The 10,134-nt window shown below is 48.3% G+C and overlaps 1 protein-coding gene and 1 pseudogene across 5 annotated transcripts in view; both read right to left on the minus strand.

The window, feature by feature from the left end:
* The window catches only part of Slc25a37 (solute carrier family 25 member 37), a 41,594-nt gene that overhangs the window by 9,844 nt on the left and 21,616 nt on the right, over positions 1–10,134 (minus strand). The window contains exon 1 of one of the 5 annotated variants that reach the window (XM_055609674.1): positions 2,579–2,599. The exons of 3 other annotated variants lie outside the window; for them this stretch is intronic. The gene's annotated coding sequence lies outside the window, so the exon portion shown is untranslated. Of the gene's footprint in view, positions 1–2,141; positions 2,191–2,578; positions 2,600–10,134 lie in introns of those variants that run through there. One more of the 5 variants, XM_055609675.1, reaches the window with a different exon arrangement.
* Positions 8,327–8,865, minus strand: LOC129678873 (40S ribosomal protein S23-like; annotated as a pseudogene).

Below are 10,134 nucleotides of genomic sequence, written 5' to 3' on the forward strand. Positions count from 1 at the left end.
AGGAAGGAAGAAAGGAAGGAGGGAGGGAGGGAGGAAGGACGGTAAGAAAGAAGGAAGGAAAGAAAAGGGGAAGAACAAGAAAAAGAAAGAAAGGCAAGTCTAGTGGTAAAGCCTGTAATCCCAGCTACTCAGGGGGCTAAGAAGTGAAGATCTAAAGTCCAGGGCGATCTCTCTGGGACTATACAGTGAGATTAAGGGTAGCTGGGCAGCTTGGTGAGACCCTGTCTAGAAAGAAAATGAAGAAGCTGTGTATACAGATCAGTGGTAGAGAATCTGCCCAGCAAGCACTGGAGTCAGTCCTCGGCACCACAGAAAATAAGTAGGAAGGCTGCCTCTCTATGTCCCTGGTAAAACAGCCAAGTTAAATATAGCCTTACCAGGAGTTCCCTCCCACAGGCTGAGGAAAAGGTCTCTGGCCCACCCTGAAAAGATCGTGGCATCCGGATCCCCCTGAGAGTGGACAGCCTTAAATGTTGGTTTCTGGTCTAATTAGAAAGTCCATTATATCCCAACAAAGCCTGGTGGAAGAGCTGAACAAGTGGGTATGACAACCAAAAGGAGAGCGGAATCATGGCTATCACTCTGTTGAGCTGCTGGATAATAAACCTAGAGATATTCCGGTATACACAGCGTTCATGTGGGCTGAAAAAGGCCACTGTCCCTGGGAACTGAAGAAGCGCTCAGACACTAACGTGTGGGAGGTTTGAAATGACCCGATGTCTCAGGCAAATGGGGTCTTGTCTTTCACCGGGCCGTGTGTCCTGTGGCTGTCAGTGACAAAAAGCTAAAATCTCAGCCCAATGCACGGTTTGCGGCCTAGGTCTTGGCAGGATGGGACTAGGGTGGATTCAGATCTCCTGGCTCTTGTTGCAACCCTGGTCAGTCAGTTCCTCTAAGCGTGTGTCCATTCCCTAGGAGAGTGGCCAGGGAAATGAAATGACATCATGTCTATTTCCATCTCTGTAATTAGTGCTAAAGGGGTCACCACAAGGGGAGAGGGGGCCGTATATGAAGGGGACTAACATGGATCCAGGATGTAATCTCCCAGACATGAGACACACCACCCCTAGCCTGGGTTCAAGCTCTCATTCCCTGCAAGGACTCAGGCTCTGTAGATGTACTAATCCTGTGTACCCAACAAATATTTGCTGAATGAATGGATACATGAATTGATGACGCAATGGGTGAAGGGATTCTCCGCTGCCTGGGCCACCTTCCCTGTGCAAGAACCGTGTTCTTGGGGACTAAGCCCATCCTTCACCATCACCACCATTCATCCATTCCTAATTGATGTCAAGTCGACATTCTACCAATTTCCTCAAGCTGTGGTGTGCCCTGCTGAACAAGTTTGTCCCTAATGACAAATCTGAGCTTATAGAAAAGAATGACTCTGGCCACACCTCCAAAAGAGTCTGTAGTCACAAGGGACTTCTGTTTTGTCCTGTTATTTATATGGGCCCCAGCATGTCTGGGGAAGAGTGAAGCAGGAGCCGATTAGCAGAATCACCCAGAAGAAATTGTGGTAACGGCAAGACCCACGGGTACCAACCCCAACACATGAATTCAAAACATATGTTTCCTAAATTCCTCTGACGATTCTAATCACTTCAGGGTAGGAAGACCCATTAAACGTCCCTTCAAGGGCCCGCCCAGCCCCCTGGTACTTTCTAATATCTTTAGCAGTTGAGGGATGGTGTGGGCACAGAGCCAAGCAGGGTGAGAGTGGGCTGGACAGTGTAGGCTTCCGAACCAACCTGAGGTAGCTCACCCTCACATGTGGTTATCCTCAGCTATAATAATCCCCCCCAAAGAGCTCCTGGGGAACACTGGAATGTTTGTTGGTCAACAACCTCCTTCACCTCTTTGAGACATGCATCGCCCCCTAGGCCTTTCCTTTACACGCATATCCTTGTCAGCTCACTGGACACAGCACCAACAAGGAGAGCTGGGGACCGGCTCTGCGTTCCCACCTCCGTTTCTGATAAAGACGTAGTGCTCAAGCCAAACACTATTGAAACTAAGTGCACCAACCTAAGAAAAACACAAAGTCAACCGGACCCCTTAGGCCCCGACCAGGACTCCTGGTATCTTTGCACTTTGGTGCATGTTTCAGTCCTCAGGGGACGTTCAGTGATGCTTACCTGGAACGCAGCAGGTGGCTGTGTGCATGGAGCAGGGCCCAGTCAAGGCCTCTCCAACCTGCAAAGAGCAAACACCCAGGCCAGACACTGGAACAGAAAGAGAAAAAGGCAATGGGGGGAGGGGAGGAAAGGGGGAGGGAAAGTATGTAACAAGAAGGGAAGAGAATAACCGCTGAGGTGCCGAAAAAAAAAAAAAAAAAAAAAGAGGAGAGGCTCAGAAGAGTCCAGAGGTGAAAACGAAACACAGCTTTAGAGGAGGGGTTCAAGTCAGGAGGGAAAAGAGTGAGGCAGAAGGATGCCAGAGATGGAGGGAATTTAATCAATTTAACTTCCTGTTTTGGAATTCCCAGTTAACTCTGTCTATAAAATGTAAAGAGTTAGCAAAAAAAATGTGCCTGTCTGCTCCGTGGGACACTACACTGATAGGAGGGACCTACCACAGTCAGATCCGTCCAGGCAAAGCAGAGAGAAGGCAGCCAGAGGTGGAGGGCAGTGGATGATGGAGACTGGTGTTTAATGGGCCCAGGAGTTTTGGTTCTGCAACAGGAAGAGTTTTGTACATTGAGAGTGGCGATGGCTACACAGCAACATGAATGCCGATCTGTGTACCTAAAAATGGTAAACGGTGTGTGTGTGTGGAGCGTGAACGTGTGTGCGTGGGTACATGTGGAGGGGTGGGTGTGTTTGAAATGCACAGAGGCCACAAAAGGAGCATCAGGAATTGCCATCTATTCCTACCTATTCAAAGACTAGGTTACAGCCAGGCACAGGAAGACTGTCTTATTCTGTGGACGCTGGAATCCAAATCCATGGTTGCAAAGCAGGTATTCTTAACACTGAGCCATCTCTCCAACCCTAGCTTAAAATGGCTAAGACAGGAGAAAAAACAAACAACAACAACAAAAAAAACCTAGACATCGTACATATGACGCATACACATAACCTATATCTTATACGTGAAACTACAATTTTTAAAATAAAAAGACATGAGAAGGAAGACAAGAATGAAGGAAATAAACAAATGAGGTTGCACAAAGAAGATGCAGAAAAGACATACGCACACACACATAACTCAGAGAAAGAATTTCCCTATCTGGATTTCATTACTATTACTATTACTATTACTATTACTATTACTATTACTATTACTATTATTATTATTATTATTATTATTATTATTATTATTATTATTCTCTCCCTCTACGTTTATTTGTGGGTAAGCATATGCCATGGTGCACACGTGAACGTGAGAGGCAAACCTGTAAGGATTTTCTCCTTCTACCAAGTGGGTAATGAGGCTTAAACTCAGGCCACAAGGCACCATGGCAGGTGCCTTTATTCACTGAACAGTGCCATCTGGATGTCAGCTCCTGCACTAGGCCTGGCTTGCCTTTCCTTGCGCTCAGTTTCCACGTGTGGGCTATAATTCCTACCTCTTTAGGAATTCATCACACGCATCGGCATGTGGCTGATGAAGAAGCCATTCAGCAAGGAAACTCGCTCAGCTAGTTTTAACCACGCACTTCCTAAACATGTGTCTTTGGCAGCGCTCACATTTTTTTTTTTTTTCATTTAATGAGCAGTTACACTTGGCCAAGCGCTCCTGTGAAAACACAGCTGGAGTCACCAGGTGAACCTCTGAGGCAGGAAATACAGGGGTTATATATGTGTCAGGGACCCTCGGGCGGCCCCTATAAAAGAAGGACCAGGATGGTCAGCAATCCGGAGACAACAGGGAGCGGCGAGCAGCGGGTGCACTCTGCGCTGCGGCCCAGCGTTCTCCAGCCTCCCTTTATACTACTGCTGCTCACTCTCACGGGGGCATCAAATAGCCAATTGGCTCCGGCGCTTTAGCCTAGCTCTGTCATTGAGAGTATGGCATGCTCAGACACATGAGTTATAAGAGGGATTTCGGGCAATGAATGGCACACGCACCGGCCAGGTTCCTTCCATAAGCTTCCAGACAGGTTAGGAGAGGGGCCATCTCCTTCTCCGAGCTTCCCCAGGATGGCAAGATAGGTAGACCAAGCCAGCTGGGTCTCCTGTGAGAGGGAGGGGGAGGAGGAGGGAGAGTGGAAAATGTGTGTGCTGCCCCAGGTGAGCTCATGGATCATATAACCAGAAGCGAAGAGCCCATGGAGCTCAGCCCTGTTTTTGGATAGGAAACTGGGGACGCCCTCACCCCGATGCACTTTCCCCATCACCTGATGGGTGGGGAGTGTGCAAGCCAGGCTCAGCCCTGGAGGAAGGGAGGCCTCGGATCTCCCTAAAGAGCCAGCTTAGGACACTGGCCCAGCCCAGACACCAGCACCGTGCCATCACTAAGCCACTGACTCCTAACCCGACCCAGAGAAGCTGGCGACTTTCAACCTCCCATCTCATGTTACTCAAAAGAGGGTGGGGCGCGGACCTTCCCTTGTTCAAAGTACATGTGGTGCGTCCGGGATCAGAAGATAATGTGAAAGCCAACAACAATGGGGATATGGCCAGGGTACAGGCTCCCGGGGTCTGGTGTGAACATACATACAACTTCCCTAGGGACCAAAGTTGGGCATTCCTGTGTTCCAGAGCTCTCCCTAATAAATGCAAGTAAGGAAAGGCACCCAGGAAGCGCTAGAAAAAGGCCAGCAGCTGTAGCTTCTACTGCCAGGGCCCGCTTGGAAATACAAAATCAGACTGGTGACTTCCACACTAGCTGTCTGCCAGCTGTTGAAAAAGCAGCAGAAGCTTATTACTATGTCCAGTCACACATACACACACCACCCACTTAGACACAGATAATCTCCTTCTTATACACACACCACCCACTTAGATACATGTCTCTCTCCCTCCCTCCCTCTCTTTCTCACATATACACAAGGGTGCTCAGCTCCTGCCCTCCACAGAGAGCAGAGGCTCCTCTACAGATACACAAGGCCAGCTTCCACCAACAGCCACTCACAACACAGAGGATGGGGCCCAGGAGCTCATTCTCATACTGAGGCCTCCCCGTGACTCAGCCCACTACAGATCTCAAGCCCAAGGTCAGCAGAAAGAGGCTCCTCCGGCCAAGTGTTCTGTGGGAAGCAATGTCTTCTGGAGTGAAACCATAAACTCACCCAAGCCTTGGAGAGTTATGTCTCTTCTTCCAGACTCCTTCAAGTACGTACTACACATGTGGAATTCCAAAACACAAGGGGCAGCATGTGCGGTGAAGCCCTCAAATGACCAATGCCCATAATATATCAACATCCCTAACCCTAACATGTCAACACAGCTAAACCACCAAGCACCTCTAACCCAACAGCATCCCTAACTCACTGGCATCCCTAAATTAGAACCCACACCCTTTTCATGCTGCTTTACAGAAGACAGACTCATGATGGGGCCTTTAATGATCTCATCCTAGTCCTTTGAAATCCTGTGTAAGGAACTGCCAGCCAGCATCTTGCTAACCAAGAGTGAGGAGCGCACTAAAAGGTTTCCTGAAAGGGAAACCATGACATCCGTGATACCCCGCACACACCCAAGTTTACCCACGAGCTCTAAACTCCAACCCATGCTTTGTTGTTTTTTTTTTAAGTTGATTTTTTAAATTAGCATACAAAGTAAAGAACTTTATTACAGCACTTTCACACAAGAGCCATTGCACGTTTTCAGTCATTCCCCCGTGCTTTGATTTTTACATCATTCAACTTAGAAACCACACACACAGAGGAAAACTGTGTTCCTTTGGTGTTTGGAGAACAGCAAGAGAAAATGACTACCCCAGGAGTGGCCACTACAGTTTTCTCAAAAGGTGGAAAATAGCCTAGCTACACAGCACACACAACGGGTGTTCCAGAACATATATTCTGCACGGAGACCTCCCATGCATGCTGAAATGCCCCTCTGGAGAACCTCTAATTGGGAGCAAGCAGAAAAGCTAGTCTACCTGCAATACCAGTTATAAGGACAGAGTTAGGAACAGTGAAAGAGGAAGCCTGGAGGAAGCTGAAACCACAGGAGAGTCCCTGAAGCTCTTCAGGTGACCCCGATGTTAGGAGGCGGCTGAGAGAAAGCATTTTCATGCACAGCCATCAGGGATCTCCCCTTTCAGAAGTGTTCTGTCTCCCTGTTCCACCGTCCTGCCTTCCTACCTACATATGACTCGGAATTATCCCCACACCTGCAGCTCACCCTGTAGGAACAGTACTGAAAGCTCCAGGGCCCACCAGGGGTGTGCTTTAGGAATTACTGATAGTTTTGTTTCATCCACTGTGTTTTGTTTGCTGTGATAGGCATCAAATCAGGGCCTTGTGCATGCTAGGCAAACATGCTACCGACTAAGCCAGACCTCCAGCCAAGATACTTGCTGCTCCTAAGGACAAATTTCATCGTGTGCTGGATGGAATTCCAGCCTGGCTAGAGTGACAAAGTTCCTAGGGCTGCTTGAAGGAACCATAGTGCAAGCCTGCTTCTCCTCCCACGGCCACTGTGGGGCACACCAGGGTACAAAGACTCACACCTCCAAGGTAGAGGGTGGCCAGAAGGGGACCACGTAAGCTTCAACTAGGAAAAGTGACAGGACAGCAAGCTGTCAGAACACAACAGTCACTACAGCTCTTTGTATACTATTTAAATTTTTAGTGTACATTACTCTGAGAAAAAATATAAGGAAAGCTAGTCGTGGAGAGTAAGGGAACAATGAATTAGTGATCGGGCGCCATGGACATGTTGGGGTAGGTGGGGAAACAGGACCCTACAGACATATGGCTATCTGGGAAACAAGATCGTGTGACTGGAGCATGATGTACAGGGACGGTGCCCAGGAAGGCATGGGGAAAGGAATAGCACCAGTTAGGACTCGGAGAAATGGCTGGAACATTGCATGAGCATCTGAAAATGGCTGGAAGAAAGGCAGGTTAGGACCAGGTCATAGAGAGGAGGACCAGAATCGAGCCAGTGAATCTAGAATTTTAATCCGGTGGCTATATGCTGCTTACAGCAGTGACAGGATGGACACCAGGAAATGTGCAGGCACTGAGCTAGACAAGATGGTTTCCCTGAATCAGAAGGCAGCTACATACAACAGAAGCCCTCCCTTCAGGGTTCCCAGACAGGTTGCCTGCCCTATCCAAAGCTGGGGACCACTCAGGTTTCCCCTCTACCTAGGGCAGCAGCTCACAGCATGCCTATGGTTCCAAGGATACTGTCCCGTTCCTGACCCTCAAAGCCGGATTTAGGCTCTTCCCTGTATCCAAAAGGACCCACAGCAAGCAGGGAAGGATAAAAGAATCCATGCCTGGCCCAAGGCCAGTTAACTCAGGATACTCTCAGAACTTCCCATGTGAGACACACCGCAAAGATTAACCCCAAAGATTTCGACTCTTCGGGTGGGGCAAATTCCCAGGATACCAGATAGCAGGGCTAGGATCTCATGGGTGCACCAGTGACCTCACTGAGAGACAGAAGGGAAACCTGAGACACGGGTCACTCCTTCCCACTCAGAACAGGGCCCTGGACCTGCTTTTGTCACTGGTAGACTCTGAGGCCTTAGTATCTCCATTTACCAAAAATACTATAATAAAAATGATTTTATAAATGCGGAAACCAACGTAATGAACCAAGCAATGTGGCTCCAAATCCCTGCCTGTGCCCACAATACTCGGCTTCTATGGCCACACTAAGTTACTTGCCCAGTGTTGGGGTATGGGAGAGCAACACTGACTGACAAAAGTTCCCCCACGTTCAAGTCCAGACAGTCCTTAGTGGACTCTGTCTATGTGCATGGCCTGCACCAGTTTCCTCACAGGCCAAGTACTGAGCCGTTTCCCCCAAAGTCCTCATGGCCACACATCTCTAACAGAACAAGATATAGCACTGTACCAACATGACATATGGTCTCTTGAAAAAAAAAAAAAAATTGAGCCAGATGCCCACTGAGGTCAGGGGCAGGAAGGGTATCTGGAGGGATGAAAACATGGAGTCGAATCAGTATTTGTCTCAGACCATCTTCTGCTATAACAGAACACCTCTGACTAAGTGTAACAGCAGCAGTATTTGGGGGGGGGGGGTGTCACAGTGCTACAGCCCTGGAAGTCCATGAGTATACCCCGATATACAGGTGGACCCCCGCATTGTGGAAGGCAGAAGGGCAAATGCATGCAAGACAGTAAAGCCAGCCAAAGCTACTCTCATCAGGAACTCACCCACTCCCACGGTAACTAACCTATTGCCCTATCAGGGGCTTTCAATCCATTCAGTACGTCAGAGCCCTCGAGGGCCTGTTTCCCAACTATGCTATAATAGCAGTTTAATTTTTCTTTTGTTTTCAAAATGTGTGAACTTGTTAGTGTTTCCATTGTCAAAATGCAAGGTCTTGGTCTTTCCTTCTTGCCTTTGTACAGGGCCAAAAGAGACACACTGGCTACTTTAACAACCTTAAAGTAGACTCCAGGAACACCACCTAGCATGTGACCTTTTCAACCAAATCCAGCAGTGGAGTCCAAGCATCTATCACTGGGCACAAACAATGTGATCTTGCCTTTCTTGATGAGTTGCCCCTGATACATTCTGACTACAGAATTTGTACAACACCTACTTTTTCCAGCAAAATTCTCTCTACATGAGAAACACTTCTAAAAGGATTGGCCTTCAGGGCTGTGTCCAAGAGGGCTTTCCCATAATGTTTTTCATGCCACTTTGGATCCCATTGGTGACTGCAAAGCTTCCTGGCAGTATGAAGACCATGACACTTGACCATCTTGCCAATGCCACAACACAAAGAGCAGCAGTTCAGTTTCAATATTGTTTTTTCAAACAGGATATGAAAACAGACCAGAATTCAAAGGCTAATGCTTCCAGGAGACACATAGCTCATCTACCTGCTAATAAAGTGAACTTCTGAGGCCTCCCACTGACTCAGCCAGTCTTGAGGAGTTGAATGGCTTGTAAACACTCCATTCACAAGTAAGGACAAGATGTCAAGACAAACTGGAGAAACAGCATGTTTCTCTGGCAAAGCAGAGGTAAGCTTGGCATGCCACAGTAAAGAATAAACTTAACACAAGAGTGCCCATGCAAGCACCACAGAAGCCTGTCATGGTGGGGCTATCTTGAGAGCTTTCATTTGACTTACAGAGATCTGCCACCCAAGGGCCTCCTATAACAGAGGCAACCAGGGATCTTACCCTCCGCCAAGCCTCCAACTCTATTGGAAAACCCAGTCCAAGAGTCTGGTGGAAATCGACTTCAGCCATCCCCACAAAGCCTCTCAGAGACAGCCACTGCTCTCAAGGAATTTCAGTCTGTTGGGGAGTCAACCATGAGACGCCTCATGCCCAAGGATGGTGGCATCATTCTGGGTCACTGAGCACAAGGCTGGGGACAGTGGGACATGGAGAAGAGTTGGAAGTTTGCTACCTGAATTAGGGAAGACCCTGAGCCCTAAGAAGACCCAGCAACCTAGGCTCAGGCACCCATCTTCAATGAGCCAATTAAAGAAATGAGTAATTGGGAAAAGCAGAGGAAAGGGGATTTATTCAATGTGGCCACGATGGGGAGAGAAACATGGAGGTCCATCTTCAGGGATGGGGGAGGTCCTACCCTCTGGGTTTAGACTTACACAAAAGAAGAGCAATGCACAGTTAAGCAGTTCTAGGCAAAGTGTCAATCACTGCCTCAACTCCAGGCTCCTGTAAGGCAGGTCTGACAAGTTGTCAGAACTGTGTGAAATCTCTTGCCTGGAGACAAGCTCCCCCTCTGGCTGGCACCAGCCTTCAGCTTCTTCCTTTCTCCCAGCATGAGACTCCTGGGGGAAATCCCAATACCTTAGGCTGCACTGTCTCAATCTTCTGACAGCCAAAGGGAGGGGCAGATTCCTTAGACGGCCTTCATTCCTGGCAGGGACAGTTACAAGTTCATCTACCCATTTATCTACTCATCCATCAGTTGTAAAGTGAAAGGTGATTTGAGGCTGAGTACCTAGATCAAGATCCAAGGATACAAAGGTGGCCCAGTCCTCTACCATCTA

This window comes from Psammomys obesus, unplaced genomic scaffold (genome assembly GCF_907164565.1).
Source record: "Psammomys obesus unplaced genomic scaffold, mPsaObe1.curated_primary_1811, whole genome shotgun sequence".
NCBI lineage: Eukaryota > Metazoa > Chordata > Mammalia > Rodentia > Muridae > Psammomys > Psammomys obesus.